This window comes from Hippopotamus amphibius, chromosome 12 (assembly GCF_030028045.1).
Source record: "Hippopotamus amphibius kiboko isolate mHipAmp2 chromosome 12, mHipAmp2.hap2, whole genome shotgun sequence".
NCBI lineage: Eukaryota > Metazoa > Chordata > Mammalia > Artiodactyla > Hippopotamidae > Hippopotamus > Hippopotamus amphibius.
This window is the reverse complement of record NC_080197.1, coordinates 76,123,648-76,143,226: the sequence shown is the minus strand read 5'-3', so window position 1 is coordinate 76,143,226 and position 19,579 is coordinate 76,123,648. Positions and strand designations below refer to the sequence as shown.

The 19,579-nt window shown below is 47.1% G+C and overlaps 1 protein-coding gene across 8 annotated transcripts in view; it reads right to left on the bottom strand.

Annotated features, from left to right (window-relative positions):
• The window catches only part of ANO2 (anoctamin 2), a 357,498-nt gene that overhangs the window by 253,817 nt on the left and 84,102 nt on the right, over window positions 1–19,579 (bottom strand). The window lies entirely within an intron of this gene.

Genomic DNA, 19,579 nt, shown 5'->3' with positions numbered 1-19,579 from the left:
TAGGAAATACCTGATAAATGTCTGCTTTCAAAGTACTAAGCACCTAATGAGTACCTGCCTTGAGTAAAAAGCACAGAGTTAGTACCAAGATAATCCCTGGCATTTATAGTACCCATGGTTTTTCATAACTCACAGAGTACATCTGCATACATTATAGCTTCTGGTCTTTCTAACTTACGGATGTTATCACTGAGACACAGAGGTTGTACTTCTCATAGCAAAGCTATGATAGATTAACAATGGCCACAAATTGTTTACACAAGTTCTCCTTTCAAGAACTGGCACCTCTGTTCCCACCCCCTTAAGTCTGGGTGGGCTCTGTGGCTGCCTGACCGGTGCAGCAGAAGGGACACTATGCCAGTTTCACCCTATAAGATGGGCAGCTTCTGCCTTGGTCTGCCTTGTCTCTTGACCACCTGTAGGAAGTCCATGGAGAGATGCTGAGAGGACTCAGACAAGGGAAGGATGAGGCTGAACCCAGCCTTCTGGCTGCCCGCCAAGCATCAATCATTTGAGGGAGACTTTCCTGGGCCCTCCTGTCCAGCTCAACTCCAAGCCAAATACCACCATGACCCCAGCCGACACCACGTGGAGCAGAGGAATCACCCCGTCTGGCTCTGCACAACATACTGAGCAAAAATTCATAACATAGAATAAAATGACTGTGTCTTAGTGACCAAGTTGGGGCGAATTTGTCCTGCTGCTGCAGCAGATGACGAGAACAAGAGCCACATCCAGATCCTCCGACCTGAGAGCTGGTTGTGTTCTCTATCATGATAGCCTCAAGATGCTTAAATCTAGAGAGGTTGTAAAACATGCGCAAACACTTGTAAATCAATGGAGATAAATGTCACAAACGACACACAAAATGCGTTGAGGGCTCAGAGAAAGGAGACAGCACATCCAGCGGAGGAATCAGAAAAGTGGTTCACAAAGGGAGCAGCATGTCTGCTGGACTTGAACAGAAAGGTAATCTTCTTTTGCTTGCTTTTCTGTTCTTTAATAAAACCACAATCATCAGGGGGGAAGGGGGAGAACCTCCCTAATCTAACAACTGAAACACAAACCCAGCTTATTTCTTCTAATACACTTTTCTATGCATTTTGATTTAATTTCAATTACAAAATTAACACAGTTCTAGCAAACAAAGAAACCAAAACCAGGGACTTCTCTGGCAGTCCAGTGGTTAAGACTCCACACTGCCACTGCAGGGGGCACGGGTTTGATCCCTGGTCGGGGAACTAAGACTCCAGATGCCGTGCCAAAAAGAAAAAGAAAAAGAAAAAAAAGACACCAAAACCATAAAAGTATATTAACATTAACAGCTTCCTTTCACTTCCAATTCCATCCCACCCTCCCCTCCAGAGAAAACCTCTGTTAACATTTTGGAGTATGTTTTATACTTACTCTCTCCAAACACACACAACTGAAGCCCTTTCCAGACACACCTGTGATCGTATTTCACATATTGTTCTAACAATTTGCTTTTCTTGTGTAGCAGTATATCCCAGAGACATATTTTCCCAGGTCAGTCCATGTAGAACTACCCTCATGGAGGCACCGTATTACACAGTCGATATGAGTCCTTATTTGTTTAGTCACTTCCTGAGTGATGGGCATTTATTTTTAGCCTCTACACATGCTTTACCTTCTTTGAGCATACTTCTATTAATCTTACCTTATAAATACTTTTAATGAATAAGGCTTGAACAGATATTGGCAAAGACATTCCAAGCAAACACAAAAGTAGTCGTAGTTCAAGCTGGATTTAAGAAGGGTTAAGTGGCCTGGTTCTTTGGCGCTCGGGGTTCTGATAGAGGAACCACAGCGGTTCCGGAAGAAAGGTACACGGAGGCCAGTGCATGGGATGGACAGTGGGGTGGGGTCGGAAGTGAAAGGAAGCTGTTAACCTTAGTTAATATATCAATACTTTCATGACTTTGGTTTCTTTGTTTACTAGAACTGTGTTAATTCTGTAATTGAAATTAAATCAAAACGCATAGAAAAGTCAGAGAAGGGTGTGAACGAGGACAGCATCAGAGCTGTGAAGCGAAATTCATCAAGCTGGCTTGCATGCCAAGGAGGAGGAGCCAGCCTTCTGAAATGAGAGGACCATTTACTTCTAGGAGCACAGACCACTTCTAAGCATCTCCTATACGCCCGGCTCTTGATGTACATCAGCACTAATCTTTTTTTTTTTATCAGTAGTCTGTTCTTTTTTATTGCTGTATCTCACCAATTAGAGGACATTTGTTTTTGCCCCCTAGTTTTTGTTGTTTTTTAATACATCTTTACTGGAGTATAATTGCTTTACAATGTTGTGTAAGTTTCTGATGTACACAAAGTGAATCAACTACATGTATACATATATCCCTATATCCCCTCCAACCTTCCCCATCCCACCCCCCTAGGTCCTCACAAAGCACCTAGCTGATCCCCCTGTGCTACGCAGCAGCTTCCCACTAGCTATCTATTTTACATTTGGTAGCATATATATGTCACTGCTACTCTCTCAGTACGTCCCAGCCTCCCCTTCCCCCCCAACCCTTGTCCTCAAGTCTGTTCTCGACGTCTCCATCTTTATTCCTGTCCTGTCACTAGGTTCATCAGCACCATTCTTCTAGATTCCTTATATATGCGTTAGCATATGGTATTTGTTTTTCTCTTTCCATCAGCACTAATCTTCAAGATGAGATAGGTTAACAGGTTAAGAATCTCAGTCAAGATCACACAGAGAGTGTCAACCAGATAATAAGTGCTGGAGCCTGGGAACCTTGTGGCAGAGCCTGCGACCTTGACTGCTTTACTCTACTGCTGCCTCTGCCAAAACATGAGTGATCGTCTGGGAAAAACAGTGTGCAAGTTACGCTACTGCTTCTGTTGTCATAGAGTTCTTGGCCCTCCTGCCAGCGGTCACGGCAATGCAGAGAGCTCCCCTCTGGGGCATCCTTGGGCCTGGAGGGACGGGGGCATAAAGATGACCCCTTACCCCGTCCATAGGTCATGTCCCATAGGTCATGTCTTATAGGTCATTTAGGGCAGGTCCAGACCAGTTCTGTGTCCTGCACTGAGACTGCAGTGTGTTCATCATACCTATAACTGTGCGTCTTTAAATGGCATGTACATGGAAATTCAAGTTTCTGAACAGGAGGGAAGCTGATGGACTCTATGTTCCAGATGCCTTGAAATGACAGACCTGGACCAACCGAAGGTATTTCTCTTTTGTCCACTTCTCCCCATGTCGACCTCTGGTTTCCTAGTCTAAGGAGCCTTCAACTACAGCAATACCTGGCCTCCCACCTCTCTTGCTTAGGGCTTCCAGATTTAACAAATAAAAATGCAAGATGTCTGGTTAAATGTGAATTTCAGGTAAACAATGGATTTTAATTTTTAATGAAATAATTTTTTAATATAAGTATTCCCATGCAACATTTGGAAGCATACTTATATTTAAAAAAACTATACAAGAAACACAATAGGGACTTCCCTGGTGCCCCACTGGGTAAGACTCCAGGCTCCCAACGTGGGAGGCCCAGGTTCGATCTCTGGTCAGGGAACTACGTCCCACATACATGCAGCAACGGGTGCAGCCAAATAAATAAATAGATTTAAAAAAAAAAAAGAAACATAATAATTTTGTATAAGTATGTCCTGTGCAGTTTGGGATATACTTATACTAAAAAAGTATTGTTTATTTGAAATTTGGATTTAACTAGGCATCCTGTAATTTATCTGGCAACCCTACTCTTATCCACCTCTAATTCAGTCCCGTTGGAGTCAGAGTGATGTTCCTGAAGCAAAAATCTGATCATGTCACCTCCTGAGAAAAAGTCTTTAACAGTTACCCACTGCTCTTACGATAAAAACCCAAATTCCCAACACAGCCCGGGGGGCCCTGTAGAAGGCTTCACCTTTTCCCAGCCCCACAATCCCTTGCTCACTGTACCCAGCCGCCGGCCTGGTGCAGTATTTTTAGCACTTCACACCCTGCATCTCCTCCCTCCCTCTCACCAATTGAGTTCACACTTGAGTTCTCACGCAATTGTCACTTTCTGGGGGGAAGTCATTCCTGGCTTCCAGACAAGGTCAATTCCCATCTTCATAGCACTTCATGGACCCAAATGTCTCTCCTTCACAGCACGTATCACAGTTGTGACTTTACATTTATTTGAATGATTATTTGATTCATGTCTAACTGCCCCACCAGACAATCTCCATGAAGGCAGGACGCTGTCCAAACCATCCCCTGTGGTTAAACGAATGACCGAATGATAAATCTCTGGGGACCCAGGGTTGATGACAGCAGTTGCTGCCACTGCAGGACCCAAGCTAGGGACAGAACAGGCCTTGGTAAAAAGAAACCCAGTTGGAGAATAAAGCTACAACCCAAAGGCACTGGCCGGATGAAAGGTTCCCTACCTGTCCCCGCCAGCTCCAAAGGCACTCAGGAGCCCAGCCCCAGCAGAGGCCTGGAGGGCCTGTATTCAGTCCGTGAGGATTAACAACCCAGCATCTGCCTCAGGACCTCGTCCTGGCAGAAGGTTAGCTAAGCACCTCCAAGCTGGTCTTCACCCTCCTCTTAGCAGTGGTCTGGCAGAGTTCCCTGGAGGATCGGGCTAAAGGAAATGGGGGACTTTCCTGGTGGTGCAGTGGTCAAGAATCCGCCTGCCAATGCAGGGGACACGGGTTCCATCCCTGGTCCAGTAAGATCCCACATGCCACGGATCAACTAAGCCCAAGTGCCACAATGACTGAGCCTGCACTTACAGCCCTCGAGCCACAACTATTGAGCCCACATGCCGCAACTACTGAAGCCCATGCACCTGGAGCCTGTGCTCTGCAACAAGGTAAGCCACCGTAATGATAAGCCCATGCACCACAATTAAGAGTAGCCCCCGCTCGCCACAACTAGAGAAAACCCGTGTGCAGCAACGAAGACCCAACACAGCCAATAAACAAAGTTATAATAAATAAATAAATAAATAAATAAATAAATAAATAATAAAGAGAATGGAGCCTGTGGCATGTCTTTGGAGGGATCAGGAATGGTGGAATGGGACCAGGATAAATTCTGCCTGTTCCTTGAAGTTGCGGGGCGGGGGGTGCTCCAAATCCCTGCAAATGGCAGCATTTACCTCCGGGAAAAATGTAAATGGTGCAGAAGGCCAGAGCCCCACCAGAACCGTCAAGGCGACCTCCACCACACAGCCTTGACGGAGGCCCTACACACACACCCAGACGGACACCACGACCCACTTCCCAGACTCCAGGGACTTTGCGGGACTAAGCCCAGCCCATGACCACAGTCAAACACAGCAGGCGGCCCCGTGCATGATACCATGGATGCTAAGCTTGCAGGACAAAGGACCTGCTTCCTGCCTCCGTGTCTTTGCACGTGTTGTACCTATTCCTGGAACGTCCCCCTCCTTCTCCACCTGGATTACCCTCCTTTCCTTCTCCACCAGGCTCAACTACCAGCTCTCCCAGGTACCTTCCTTAGCCACCCATCTGCTGTCATGCTTCTTTAGCATCTTGTGAATGAATATCTGTGTCATAACATCTGCCACCCTCTGCTCTAACTCATGGTTCACGCATCTGTCTCCCCAACAGATTGTGGGCGTCTGGGGAGCAGGGAGCACACCCTGCATGCCTGGCACACAGAAGGAGCACAATAATGAATAGGGAGTCTTGGTCCTTGCTGACACTAATGAGCTGTGTGACTCTGGGCAAGTCGCTTTCCCTCTCAGGTTCTTCATTTTTAAAGAGAGAAATGGGGAACTTCCACTTCCCACTATGATGGAGTAACAGGGGCCAGATTTACCCCACCTGAACCAACCAAAACACCCAGACAAAAAACAAACAAACAAACAAACAACATGAAATAGTGGTTGCTGTGGTTGGAATGTTTGTGTCCCTGCAAAATTCATATCCTGAATCCTGATGCCCAATGTGATGGGTATTGGAAGGTGGGGCCTTTGGGAGGTGATTAGGTCATGAGGGTGGTGCCACCATGAATGGGATTGGTGCCCTTATAAAAGAGACCCCACAGCACTCCCAGCCCCTTCCTCCACGTGAGGACACAGCAAGAAAGTGCCAGCTACGAAGCTGGAAGGGGGCTCTCGCCCAACCACGCTAGTACCCTGGTCTCAGGCTTCCAGCCTCCAGAACTGTGAGAAATAGAGCTCTGTTGTATACAAGCCCCCAGGCTGTGGTATTTTGTTAGAGCAGCGCAAACAGACTAAGAAAGCAGTTTTCAAGATACCGGACATCGGGCAACAATGACTTCCCGAAAGACCGGAAACAAGCAGGGGAGTCCTGGGCTCTCTCCAGCCCAGAGAGAGGTCCAGGGCTGTGGGGCAGGAAGGGGAACCAGATGGAGCCCAGCACACTCCCTGGGCTGAGGAGCCAGAGCTACAGGTCTGTGGAGACCAGGGCAACCAGAGCTTCCAAGACAGAGCAGCCAAGAGAAGAGAGCTTCAGGAAGAACCCTGCAGACAGTCCTCCCTGAGCACTGGGTGCTGGAGAAAAACCATCTTCAAGGGTGGGGAACGGCCCCTCTTCCCACCAGCCCGGATGGAACACTCACCATTCGCGGGGCATTGGGTAGAGTCCTGGGGTCCACTCAGCAGTGGGGATAATTAGCCCGAGGCTGAGCACCACTCCAGACCCATTTCACAAATCAGAAAAGACAGAACTTGACTAAATGGCTTTTAAAGCACTATCCGAGTTTAACCTTCTTTGGCTTTAGACATTTAATGAAAAAGAAACATACATTCACAGCACAAACATATCTGGGCATCTCCTGGGTGCCAGGCGCTGAGTTTGGGGGTTGATTGTGCCAAGAGCTGAAGAAGCCGGGCAGTGAGGATGACCCCTCCACACACAGGATGCTCAGCACTGGAATCCCACAGGCTCCACGTCACCAGGGTCCACGAAGACTCTATAAGCCAGGCCTGCCCGCCGCCTTCGCATCGCTATGCTACCGACGGGGAAACTGAGAGTCAGAGGGGCAGGGAACTGGCAGCGTCAGGGGTGAGACCAGGCCTCAGAACCTGGGTTTCTGGACCCCCTCATCTAGGCTCTCTTCTCAAACCTCTGATCCTTAGAAGGGCTCTGTGGTCCCTGGGAAGGAAGTGGGCCAGAGCTCCCTCTCAGCCCCCACCAAGCCAGCAGCCCTGCTCTTGCCCTGTGCTCCGCAAGGTCCAGGAAAGGCGCCCCGATCCTCTTTAGTATTATTAATACAATCAGCACAGGCATCATTATTACTGTTATTCTTGGACATCGGAGAATTAGGAACATCCTCAGAAATAGCAAGACACATGTTCGCCAGCTGTCCCTCATTATGCCCTCCCCGGGTACACGATACGCCTTTCATGTGCTTAAAATCAAAATAATTTTTAAAGTATGTTGCTCTAATTTTTTTATTCCAGGGCTCAAATGTGGTTCTCATAAAAGCCCACTTTGGCCTCACTGTCACAGGCTAAGAGGTTTACTAAGATTCCTTCTTTCCTTACTTCTTTTCTCCCCACGTCTCCCTCAGCCTCTCCCCTCCAGAGGGGCACGGCAGTGTGGTCTCAGGGCTAATTTGTTTCCTTCCTGCACTGGAATTATGTTTCTTCCCGGGATGCAAGGAACCGAGGCTGCAGTGATTGTCTATCACAGACAGATACAGGCTGCTGTCCCCATTTTACAGATAAAGAAACTGAGGCACAGAAAGTTTTACTAAAATGCCCAATGTCACGCAAACATTAGGAGATCCAATGACATCCCCCCCTCCCCCGCAAAGATCAAGGCTAAGGAATAACCATATGAGTTCAAAACAAAATAATCTTGATTACCCATGAGTCCCTCATTACTGTAGTGATCTAAGAAGGCCTCTTTCTGCAACTCATAGGAAAAGTCAGCGGTAAGGACAGCAATCAGGCATAAATATGGAGAGTCAGCCCAGCTGTGAACACATGTCTGCTTACACCCCGAGGCCCAACAGACACTAATCCAGATTGTCTTCCCCTTCCAACGTTTCTGTGCCTTCCTCTGCACCTCTGGTCACTGGACAACTGAGGGTTGACTGAGCTGAAGATGATCACCTGCTCACCTTTCACTTCAAAAGGCTCAGACACACAGGGAAGCCAAAGAGTGTAGAAGGTGGCCCCATAAGCTGGCGGATGGACGCCTCTGCACTAAAGAAGCTACAAGGAAGAGAAGCCAAAGATGCAGCAGAATACATCTACTGTTCTCAAGCCCCGCTAGCGCCTGATAGGACAGAGAGAGGGAGGCATGCACGCAGACACGCATGCACTGCACCCGGACCTGAAGAGTTCCGTGCACAAGCCCAATTACCCACAAGAGTGGGTGTTAAACACCGACCAATCCGAATGCGAAGAGCACCAGGAGCCACTCAGCTCAGCTGCATCCTGGAGCCCAAAGGAGCCTCCATGTGCGCACCAAGAACAGGAGCTCACCAGTCCCTCCACCCCACCCTGTGCCTACAGGTCAATTTCCTGTCCATGGCCTCGCCGAATGCAGACAGTGACATGTTTACAAAATGCACATTCTCTGAGGTCTAACTCTGGATTCACTTATGGTTTGTAATTCCATTGCAGTATGTCCTCTACACAGGAATGAATGTTTGCTGACTTTCAAAATGTGGGATAAAATCGAAACTACTTACATGGCTGATAAGCTCCCTGGAAGCCATGCCTCCTGCCTTCTGCTGCAAGCTCAGCGCCCCCACCCCCCTCAGCCCCCCAGTCTCCACGCTGCATACACTGGCTTCCTCCCAGTTCCCCAAACAGGTCAGGGTTATCTTAACTTGGGGCGGGAGGACATGTCCTTCCCTCTTCCAGGAAGATTCTCACCTGCCCTCCCCACCTGGTAAACTCCTACCCAGCCCTCAGGTGTCAGTTCAAATGGCCCCTTCTCGCACCCTGCCCCACCCCCCTTCATCTAAATTAGTCTCCTCTGGTTGGCTCTCTGCCCTTTTTCTGTTGGTGCCTTTTTCTTCTGTTTGTGCCTCCCAGTTCATCACCAGCTACTTAACTTCTGAATCCTCCCCACACCGAAGCCACATGGGGCCAGGACCAGTTGTAGTCAACACTGCATCACCAGCGTCCACCAGAGTATCTCAGACATAGCAATATTCAATAACTATTCACTGGGTGGATAGAGGGATGGATGGATGGATGGATGGATGGATGGATGGATGGATGGATGATGGATGAAAAATGTGACCTTTCAGAGGGCTAGGACCCCTTAGACACAGCCCATTATATATAATGGTATAATTAGGTATAATAAGACTCTTCCTAAATGCTTTGGTAACTGAAGGGGCTATTGAGGACCCAGCTCAGGGATGGCCGCTATGGTACCTATACTATGGTGCTGCCTCCCCAACCCCCAAAGTGAACTCTGAGGGATCACAGCACTCCTTCCAATGCCCTTTAATGGAGCCTCGGAACACACCTCAGCATCACTCTCCAGTAAGCCACCACCAATGGATCAGGCCTGGCACGTGTGATCCACTCTTTCATTCATCAACAAAGACAGACTTAGTACCTGCTCTGTACCAGCCCCCGTTCTAGGAGCTGCAGACAGGGCAAAACCAAACCCCTGTCTTCCTGGAGCTTCCAGTGTAGTATGGATACAGACAGTAAAACAAACATACAAATAGGCTACTCAGTATCCAGCAGTGCTGAGTATTAGAAAGAAAAAAACAAGAGAAGGGGATGGAGAGAGACGGAGGCCCGCTTCACATAGGGTGGTCGGGGATGTCTGTCTGGGCAGAGACCCCGGTGAGGCAGAGGAGTGCGTCCTGTGAGTATCTAGAGGTCCCCAGGCAGAGAGAAGAGCAGCAAAAGGCCCTGAGAGGAAAACAGGTTTGGTATTTTGGAAGATCATGTGACCAGGGCAGAGTGAGCAAGCTCCTTTCTGCATCAGAGGTGACAGCACCCATTTAGAGTCCCTGCAGAGACACTGTCATTGCCGGCCCCTCTCCGAGCAATGGCACTTTAATGTCTGCAGCAGGGATCACACAACACCCTCGGGTTCCGGCCTGTCCCCCCACAGGACAGCTCTAGTCCACGGTGGCACTCTGTGTACCCCGTCCCCCTTCTCGGGGCTCCAATCCATGGTGAGCTGGGAAACGCTTACCAACCACCTGGGCGTGAAGGGTCAGGTGGCTGGTTTGGAACCTTCACTGATTGCTCTGGTGTAAATATGCCCACCGTGGCCAATTTCAACCATCAATGCTACAACAATCAGCTTGCAGAGTTTCTGAAAAATGTATCAGATCTCAAGAGCTGTTATGAACCAGCACATCACTGAGCCCAGTTCTTCCTGGGTAAGAACTCTGCTCGTGAGCCCCAGGTACCAGAAGCTGACCACCCCTCCTCCTCCTCTGCCCCTCTCCTTCCACGGGCCCCTCCCGTCCACCCACAGGGACAGCCACGGCCACGCTGGGCCCCCCGCCCCCACATCTCCTATTGAGCTTCCCAGTTACTCAGAACAGTCCTGGTTTACTACTGTTGTCCTGGCAGGATTACTAGTAGCTCTCTCACCCTCAGAAGAGCCCCACATTGGATGACAAACTCTGCCCACTGCCCTCCTCTCTCAGCCCATCAGCACGGGGTCCACGGTCCAGGTCCCAGCCAGGCCATCTGGCATGCACTGCCCCAGTTCAGTTGAACATGCCTTGAGGCTTTCAAAAAGAAAACCACCACTTCTCTTTCAATTTTTTTCAATCATAAGCCTAAAAACAACTCAATTTAGAAAATTCAAGTTCACTTCCCGTTACATTTTCATGTTTTTGGAGTCACTGTTTGTGAGCCCTGAGTCAGGCCTGTCTGCTAACAGCCCATGGCCTGCGGTCTTGCTAGGCCTGCGTGTACGTCCAGAAGGTGGCCAGGAGCCATCTCAGGTTCCGCACGGAAACCACAGCACGGAGGTGGCACCGATTATTTTCTTCTGAGTTTTGAAAATGAGAAGCATTACAGAAAGCAAACAAGAATAAGTCGAAGCGTTCTGCACTCTTTCCAGCCCATTTAAATACCAATCAAAGAGCAGGCACCAAAAAGTCCATAAAGATATCAACTATAAACCCGACTCTCTTAGCTGCATCACTATCAAAAACAAATGCTTGGGGCTTCCCTGGTGGCGCAGTGGTTAAGAATTCGCCTGCCAATGCATGGGACATGGGTTCGATCCCTGGGCCAGGAGGATCCCACATGCTGCGGAGCAACTAAGCCAGTGCACCACAACTACTGAGCCTATGGGCTGCAACTACTGAAGCCTGCGTGCCTAGAGCCTGTGCTCCACAACAAGAGAAGCCACTGCAATGAGTAGCCCCTGCTCTCTACAACTACAGAAAGCCCGCACAAAGCAATGAAGACCTAACACAACCAAAAATAAAATAAATAAATAATAAAATAAATCTTAAAAAAAAAGGCTTGGGAACAGGTGGTGACAACAAGGGGAGACCCCACCCACAGCCGACCAGTGTGAACCGGCCACAGCGCTGCTTCACTCAAAACTCATCTACGATGATAATCAAAAGAATCTGTCCTGAAAGGCATCTTGAAGGCTGAGTAGACAGAGGCCCTTCTCCCAGGACAAGGATCTGTAATAAGATCTCCATCCTTAATAAAGCTCATGGAGTTTCTCCTGCTTTTTACTGTCTGGTCACCAGGGAGGAGTCATTAAACTATCAAAATAGCCCCAAAGAGGAATTAAATCACCACTTGAAGGAAGGAGACAGTCAAGGTGAGGAGGGAAAAAGAATCTGACTCTGTTCCTGAATTTTGCCTGGACTGTATTACAGCTGTGAGCTAAAACCCCCTACCACTGTCCTATGGACCACAGCCCCCAAATCCTGGGGCTGGGGGAGCAAGAATGATTTGGCATCAATGAGTATTTATTATGTAACACCACTCTAGAGTTTGCAGGGACTACACAGGATACAAACTATAGTTCCTGCTCTTGGGGGGCTTATGGTACATTTGGAGGCAAAAGAGTAAGGCATCCAAAGCAGCTAGAGAAAAACTAATGGGCGAGAAAAATACTAACTATAGGTTGACTAAGAATCCAGAAAAGGTGAGATCAATTTCGCTGACAGAACAAAGGAGGGTCATGAGGAAAGTGAGTTTCTTATTGCTTATTTAGGGAGGATGGGCAGATCCTTCCAGGACCAGAGGCAAACGTTTAAAGCATTTGAAAAAGCTCAAACCCTGGAAGGAGCAAAGTACTCTCCTTTGGATGAGGGTCTAAATCAGGGAGCTCAGTGCAGACTCCACAGAAAGGCATGGTTTGGAAGACAGCATGTGCAGAACTCGGAGAAAAGCCAGTGATGTTACCAGGCTCAGGGACAAAGGGTGACCCAGATGAGGAACAGGCACCCACAGGCTAAGTGTACTGCCTCACTTAAGCCACAGCGTGGAGGGGCAGCAGATGTAGGACATTTTTTACTCAGATATTTGGACCCAATCAGAGTGTGACTAACTCCAAGGGGTATCTCTCCCGAGCTATAATCAATAAGAGGAGGACAGAATTAACAATCTCACAAACTGTCATTTGGCTGACATGTGGGCCACAGCACTTAAAGCCTTGACAGAGAATATAAGGTCCAAACTCCTTACAGATGAGAACACTATAACCCAGCATATGGTCTAGTCCACAGCAATGACAAAATAAAAATGTCAGTGCTTTGCCTTTCCAGCCTAGGATTATTTAATCCAGGATGGAATTTCCCAGAGTACGTTCTGCAGACCGTTGTCTCCCCAAGGTATTAACAGGCATTTGGCAGGAAAAGGGTTGAACAAAACTATACCATGTCCTTTACTGCAGGGTTTTCAGAACTTTTAATTGGTCAGATAAATTTTAATATTTAGTGTTCCTAGATTTTTTCAGATCACGGAAATTTTTTTAAGCAAAAGACTATATTCTACAGCATACATTTTGAGAAATGCTGTTCTAGACCTTGCCACCGCCAGCCCAGTTATGGATTCTTCAGTGAAGCGGCAGGGTAGGAGCATGGCCTTGGAGTCAGACAAAATGAGTTTGAGTCCTCAAGCCATCTCCCTCAAGCTGTGTGACCTCAGGTAAGTTTATTAACCTCTCTGAGACTCAGTTTCCTCATCTATAAAATGGAGCTAAAGCTAGTACCTACTGCATACTGTTGTTGAAAGGATAAAAACAATTAATGCATATAAGGTTCTTATCAAAGCGCAGAGCACACAGGAAGCATTAGCTATATCTAAAAATCAATTTAATTATCTATTTATCAACTTATATCTATGGTTACAAGGTTTTTCATTTTCAGATATTTTGTTTTGATTGACTGATCATTGATTGATTGATCATTGAGAGTAGTTTTATGAATCTTTCTCCTCAAAGGTAAGAACGATGAAATGTTTCAAGCTTTAAAACATACTAACATCCTTATTTACAGATACCTCTTACCGAGGCAGAAGCTTTCACTTAAACCAACAATCATCCTTAGAAACAGAACTATAAATGGAAAAACAGTTGTTGAATTGAATAAGCTGGTCTTCTTAGCCACAGTAAGTGTCCTTCCACCATCCTGCTAAGCTGAGCCTCTCCTCGACTCTCCAATCACATCAAAGCAGGATGGAATGTGAGGAAGACAGAGACATCGAAGGAGATGCAGGAGGAACCCTCATACAAAGATTCCTCTAGACAACTCCAAAACCCAGCACCAAGAAGTGAGCAAGCCTATTCCAAGCAATCTTAGAAGATGCAATGTGGATTCCTGGAATGCAGAGCAAGGCAACAAGCTGACCAGAGAACCAGGTCCAGGACTGTCTCCTTGTCATTCTTGCCCACAGAAAGAGTGTATTAGTTTCCCAGGGCTGCCATAACAAACTGCCACAAAGTGGGTGGCTTGAAACAACAGAAGTTTACTCTCTCACGGTCGTGAAAGCCACAAGTCTGAAATCAAGATGTCACCAGGGCTATGTTCCCTCCAAAGGCTCTAAGGAAAAGGCCTCCTTGCCTCTCCCCACATTTGATGGCCCTGGGCATTCCTCGGCTCCAGTCTCCACCCCTGTCTCCACATGGCCTTCTCCCCCGTGTCTGTGTGCCTCAAATCTCTTTCTCTTATAAAGACACTTGTCACTGGATTTGACCCCCTCCCCCCAAGTCCATGATGATCTCTTCTCGAGATCTTTAACTAATTATATCTGCAAAGACCCTTTTTCCAAATAAGATCAAACTCACAAATTCTAGGCTTAGGACTGAGACGTGTCTTTTTTGGACACCACTACTCAATCCACTACAAAGAAGATTACAGACCTTAAAAGTACAAGCCTCGTGATGGTTAATTTCACGTGTCAGCTTGACTGGGCCATGGGGATGCCTAGACACTTTGTTGAACGTTCTTTTGGGTGAGTCTGTGATGATATTTTCAGATGTGATTAACATCTGAATGCGTGAAGAAGACTGGCTAAGTGAAGAAGACGGCCCTCTGCAATGTGAATAGAACAAAAAGTCTGACCCTCGTGCAAGTAAGAGGGGACTCCTTCTGCCTGCTGACGTGAGACATTAGCCCCTTCCTGCCTTCAGATTCAAAATGAAACATCGGTTCTTCTTGGGCCTCGAGCCTGTCGGTGTTTGGACTGGAACTTACACCATGAGTTCTCCTGGGGCTCCAGCTTTGCCAACAGACCCTGGGACTTCCCAGCCTGCACACTCTCCTGGGCCAATTCCTCATTTCACACACACACACACACACACACACACCACACCCTGTTAGTTCTGTTTCTCTAGAGAAACCTTACTAATTCAATCCTCAAATCTGGATAACTAAGAAGGCAGAGGTGCCTGGGTCCTGACCTGGCTGAGTGCTCCCTGAAGCTGGGTTGGCACCAGAAGCCCCAGGGGAGGGTCCTTCCGTGGGACATTTGCAAAAGCCACGGTTACCAAATCAGAATCTCTAGAGAGCCAGTAATAGGTAACTGAGAGCAGCTTCTGATAATTTACAAAGCTTAATGGAATAAATATTCTCCTCCTAAGGGCCACTCAAGCTAACTAAAATGTCACGTTTCTTTGCTTTTTAACTGGAATTACATTAGTGTAACGTGATAATACTGATTTTCTCACACTTATCAGAAAATGCTTAATGGCAGTTCTGTATGTTTTCAGTTCATGGAAATGAGAAGATGAATTATTCCTTACTAAATGCAGTTTAGTAGATTAAACAAAATTTCAAAACATGGATTCCATGGAGAGAATTAAAGCCTGAGATGACATGCCTGCTCAAACCTTTATCCTTGAACCAAGTTAGCTCATCAGAAGCTAACCTACGTTACTCAGTAGCACAGCCTTCCTTGAACACATTTGAACATGACATCCTCAGTTTTTATCCAGAATCAGTTTAAGAAATGGTCATAGGGAAGAGCACCAGAATTACAACTAACTGCTGAACAACCATCGACAGACAGACACTGGAACTCACCAAAAAAGACACCCCACACCCAGAGACAAAGGAGAAGCTGCAATGAGATGGCAGGAGGGGCGCAATCACATTAAAATCAAATCCCATAAATGCTGGGTGGGTGACTCACAAACTGGAGAACAGTTATACTGCAGAAGTCCACTCACTAAAGTGAGGGTTCTGAGCCCCACATCAGGCTTCCCAACCTGGGAGTCCAGCAACAGGAGGAGGAATCCCCAGAGAATCAGACTTTGAAAGCCAGTGGGATTTGACTGCAGAACCTCCACAGGACTGGGAGAAACAGAGACTCCACTCTTGGAGGGCACACAAAAAAGTGTGCTCACCAGGACCCAGGGGGAAGGAGCAGTGACCCCATAGGAGACTGAACCAGACCTACCTGCTGGTGTTGGAGGGTTGCCTGCAGAGGTGGGGGGCAGCTGTGGCTCACTGAGGAGGCGGGGGCACTGGCAGCGGGGGTTCTGGGAAGTGCACTTTGGCGTGAACCCTCCCAGAGTCCATCATTAGCCCCACCAAAGAGCCTGTAAGCTCCAGTGCTGGTAGCCTCAGGCCAAAAAGCCAACAAGGTGGGAACACAGCCCCACACATTGGCAGACAAGCAGATTAAAGTTTCACTGAGCTCCGCCCACCCACCATCAGTCCCTCCCATCAGGAAGCACACAGGAGGCTCCTAGATAGCTTCCTCCACAAGAGGGCAGACAGCAGTATCAAGCAGTACCAGCAGTATTTCGTCTTGTGGAACTGAAAACCACAGCCACAGAAAGAGAGAGAAAATGAAAAAGCAAAGGGCTCTGTACCAGATGAAGGGACAGGAAAAAACCCCAGAAAAACAACTAAATGAAGAGAAGATAGGCACTCTTCCAGAAAAAGAATTCAGAATAATGACGGTGAAGATGATCCAGGACTTTGAAAAAAGCCTGGAGGCAAAGATCAAAAAGTTTACCAAAGACCTAGAAGAATTAAAGAGCAAACAAACAGAGACATGCAACACAATAACTGAAATGAGAAATATACTAGAAGGAACCAATAGCAGATTAGCTGAGGCAGAAGGGCGAATAACTGACCTGGAAGACAGAATGGTGATAATCACTGATGCAGAAAAGAATAAAGAAAGAAGAATGAAAAGAACTGAAGACAGCCTAAGAGACCTCTGGGACAATGTTAAACACACCAACATTCACATTATAGGGGTCCCAGAAGGAGAAGAGAGAGAGAAAGGACATGAGAAAATATTGGGAGAGGTTATAGTTGAAAACTTCCCTAATATGGGAAAGGAAATAGCTACCCAAGTCCAGGAAGTGCAGAGAGTCCTAGGCAGGATAAATCCAAGGAGAAACACGCCAAGACATATAGTAGTCAAACTGACAAAAATTAAAGACAGAGAAAAGTTATTAAAAGCAACAAGGGAAAAATGACAACTAACATACAAGGGAACTCCCATAAGGGTAACAGTTGATTTCTCAGTAGAAACTCTGCAAGCCAGAAGGGAGTGGCATGATATATTTCAAGTGATGAAAGGGAAGAACCTACAACCAAGAATACTCTACCCAGCAAGGATCTCATTCAGATTCGATGGAGAAATCAAAAGCTTTACAGACAAGCAACAACTAAGAGAATTCAGCACCACCAAACCAGCCCTACAACAAATGCTAAAGGAACTTCTCTAAGTGGGAAACATAAGAGAAGAAAAGGACCTAAAAAATCAAAAACAAAACAATTAAGAAAATGGTACTAGGAACATACATATCGATAATTACCTTGAATATAAATGGACTAAATGTACCAACCAAAAGACACAGACTGGCTGAATGGATACAAAAACAAGAGCCATATATATGCTGTCTACAAGAGACCCATTTCAGACCTAGGGACACATACAGACTGAAAGTGAGGGGATGGGAAAAGATATTCCATACAAATGGAAATCAAAAGAAAGATGGAGTAGCAATAGTCATATCAGATAAAATAGACTTTAAAATAAAAAATATTACAAGAGACAAGAAAGGACGTTACGTAAAGATCCAAGGATCAATCCAAGAAGAGGAGATAACAATTATAAATATACATGCCCCCAATATAGGAGCACCTCAATACATAAGGCAAATGCTAACAACTATGAAAGAGGAAATGCAAGGCAAAAACAGAGACACAGATGTAGAGAACAAACATATGGACACCAAGTGGGGAAAGCGGGGAGGGTTGGGGGGAATGAATTGGGAGATTGGGACATAAAATTGTACACTCTAAATATATGCTGTTTATTGTCTGTTAACTGTATCTCAATAAAAATTCTTAAAAAAAAAAAAGAAATGGCCATAGGAAGAACATTCCAGCACCTTACATGAACTCGTTACTGAAAATATGTCCCTTATATTGTTCACATCCTTTACACAAAATTATGCTTTAGCAACAGGAAAACGTTCTCCTCCTCTGATCAAACAGATGTTATTTCTGCAGATTATTTAAACCACGGTCCTTTCTGCCTTGGCTACCAGGAAGCTCAGAATGAATTTGTCTCCCTTGTGCCCATAATCCTTATTTTTTATTTCTATGATCATTATTTTCCCTGCATTTTCCTACTTCCCCCCAAATTAATGAGTCATTTTTATTTGGCCTCTTTCAAAACGATCCATTTGTATTGATGCTTTTGGTTGTAATCCATCTCAAGACATGTTTGGGGAAACAGGCTGAGACGTGACTCAACTAAACCAGATTCATGAAGGCAGAGCCCCGGGTAGAGCCCAAGGGCTCCACTTGTCCCACCTGCTGTCCACCCTTTGAAACGGGCACCTTCAAGCTCTCGCCCCTGCGCCGTGGGTCCTGAGCAGTCTTCCTGCTGGCTCTCCCTGTGACCGCATCACAGACCTCGCACATGGAGCCGTTATGTTTACGTACACCCCAAGGACCCATGCTCTAGGAAACAGGAATCCCCAGCACGTAGTCCAGAGGCCATCTGTTCCTGCCTCTCCAGCGAGTGCATATCTGGGCTGCTGGCTGTCTGGGCAGAACTGGACCCGACACTGCAGATGCTGCTGGGAAGGGAACCAGCAGGAAGGAGCAGCCTCAATCCGGTGCCCGCTGTGCACCCTACACACATCACACACGAATGACAATACCGACAACAGTCACAATACAGGCTATGCCTCTGTGACACGCTCATTACTCCTGTTTGGAAGATGAGTGGCACTCTGAGCCTGCTTTCCTGAAAAGGTACCACTGGCTGGACGTGAAGAGCATCTACATGCATGCAAAGGATTCGTAAGCTAAAGTCCTTACAGGCTTCTGAGAACAGTCAACGTGACCCCTGTAATACCAATCATTCCGTTAACAAGGCTACAAAAGCTTTGACAGAATGGACAAAAGTGATTTTCACCCATCCCAGGCGTGTCCCTTCTTCCAAATTTAGTGGACTCTGGCGGGATGAACATGCTTTCCTTAATGTGACCACAAGAGACTCTGTTACCTCGTCCTCATCCATTCCTGGCCTTGTCTCTCCTGGAGGCAGCACCTGGAGAATTAACTGAACATCAGGGGTGAGAGTGGTGGGGGGAGGGGAGGTGGCGTGTTCGTTCACATATATAAAAAAGTCAATGAGAAATAAACATAGATATTGACCACGCTGGTAAAGAGCAGAGGTGAGAAAGCACCCATTTCAAACCTTCCCAGGCTGCTCGCGACCAAAGGCGAGGCCTCCCCGCCCCCTGCCTGTGCAAGGACACCGCATGTCCCTCACAAAATACTGGCTCTTCTGTTGTTGTTTTTGGAAAACAGAGGCTTCCTTCCAAGATCCCCCCTCCCAGTTAATATCTGTGCTCGGGACACCATGTCCCTGGACGCGTTACTATGGACTTGTCCAGGTTGGAGATCTCCATGTTGCGATTTCCTCCCCGTCTTCCCAGTCTCTCCGGACCCTGCTGAGTTATGATCCAAACCTCCACCGGCCTCCACCGGCCCGGAGGATGCTGAGTGACCCCACCCCATGCCTCAGTCTTCCTCCCTGCCCCCCCCACCCCCTTCCACCACCAGGATGTGGCTCTCTGCAAATGGGGTGTATTCTCAGTGTAGTCACTTCCCAAGCCCATTAAAAAGAGGGGAAAACGCCACTGGACCCAGCGC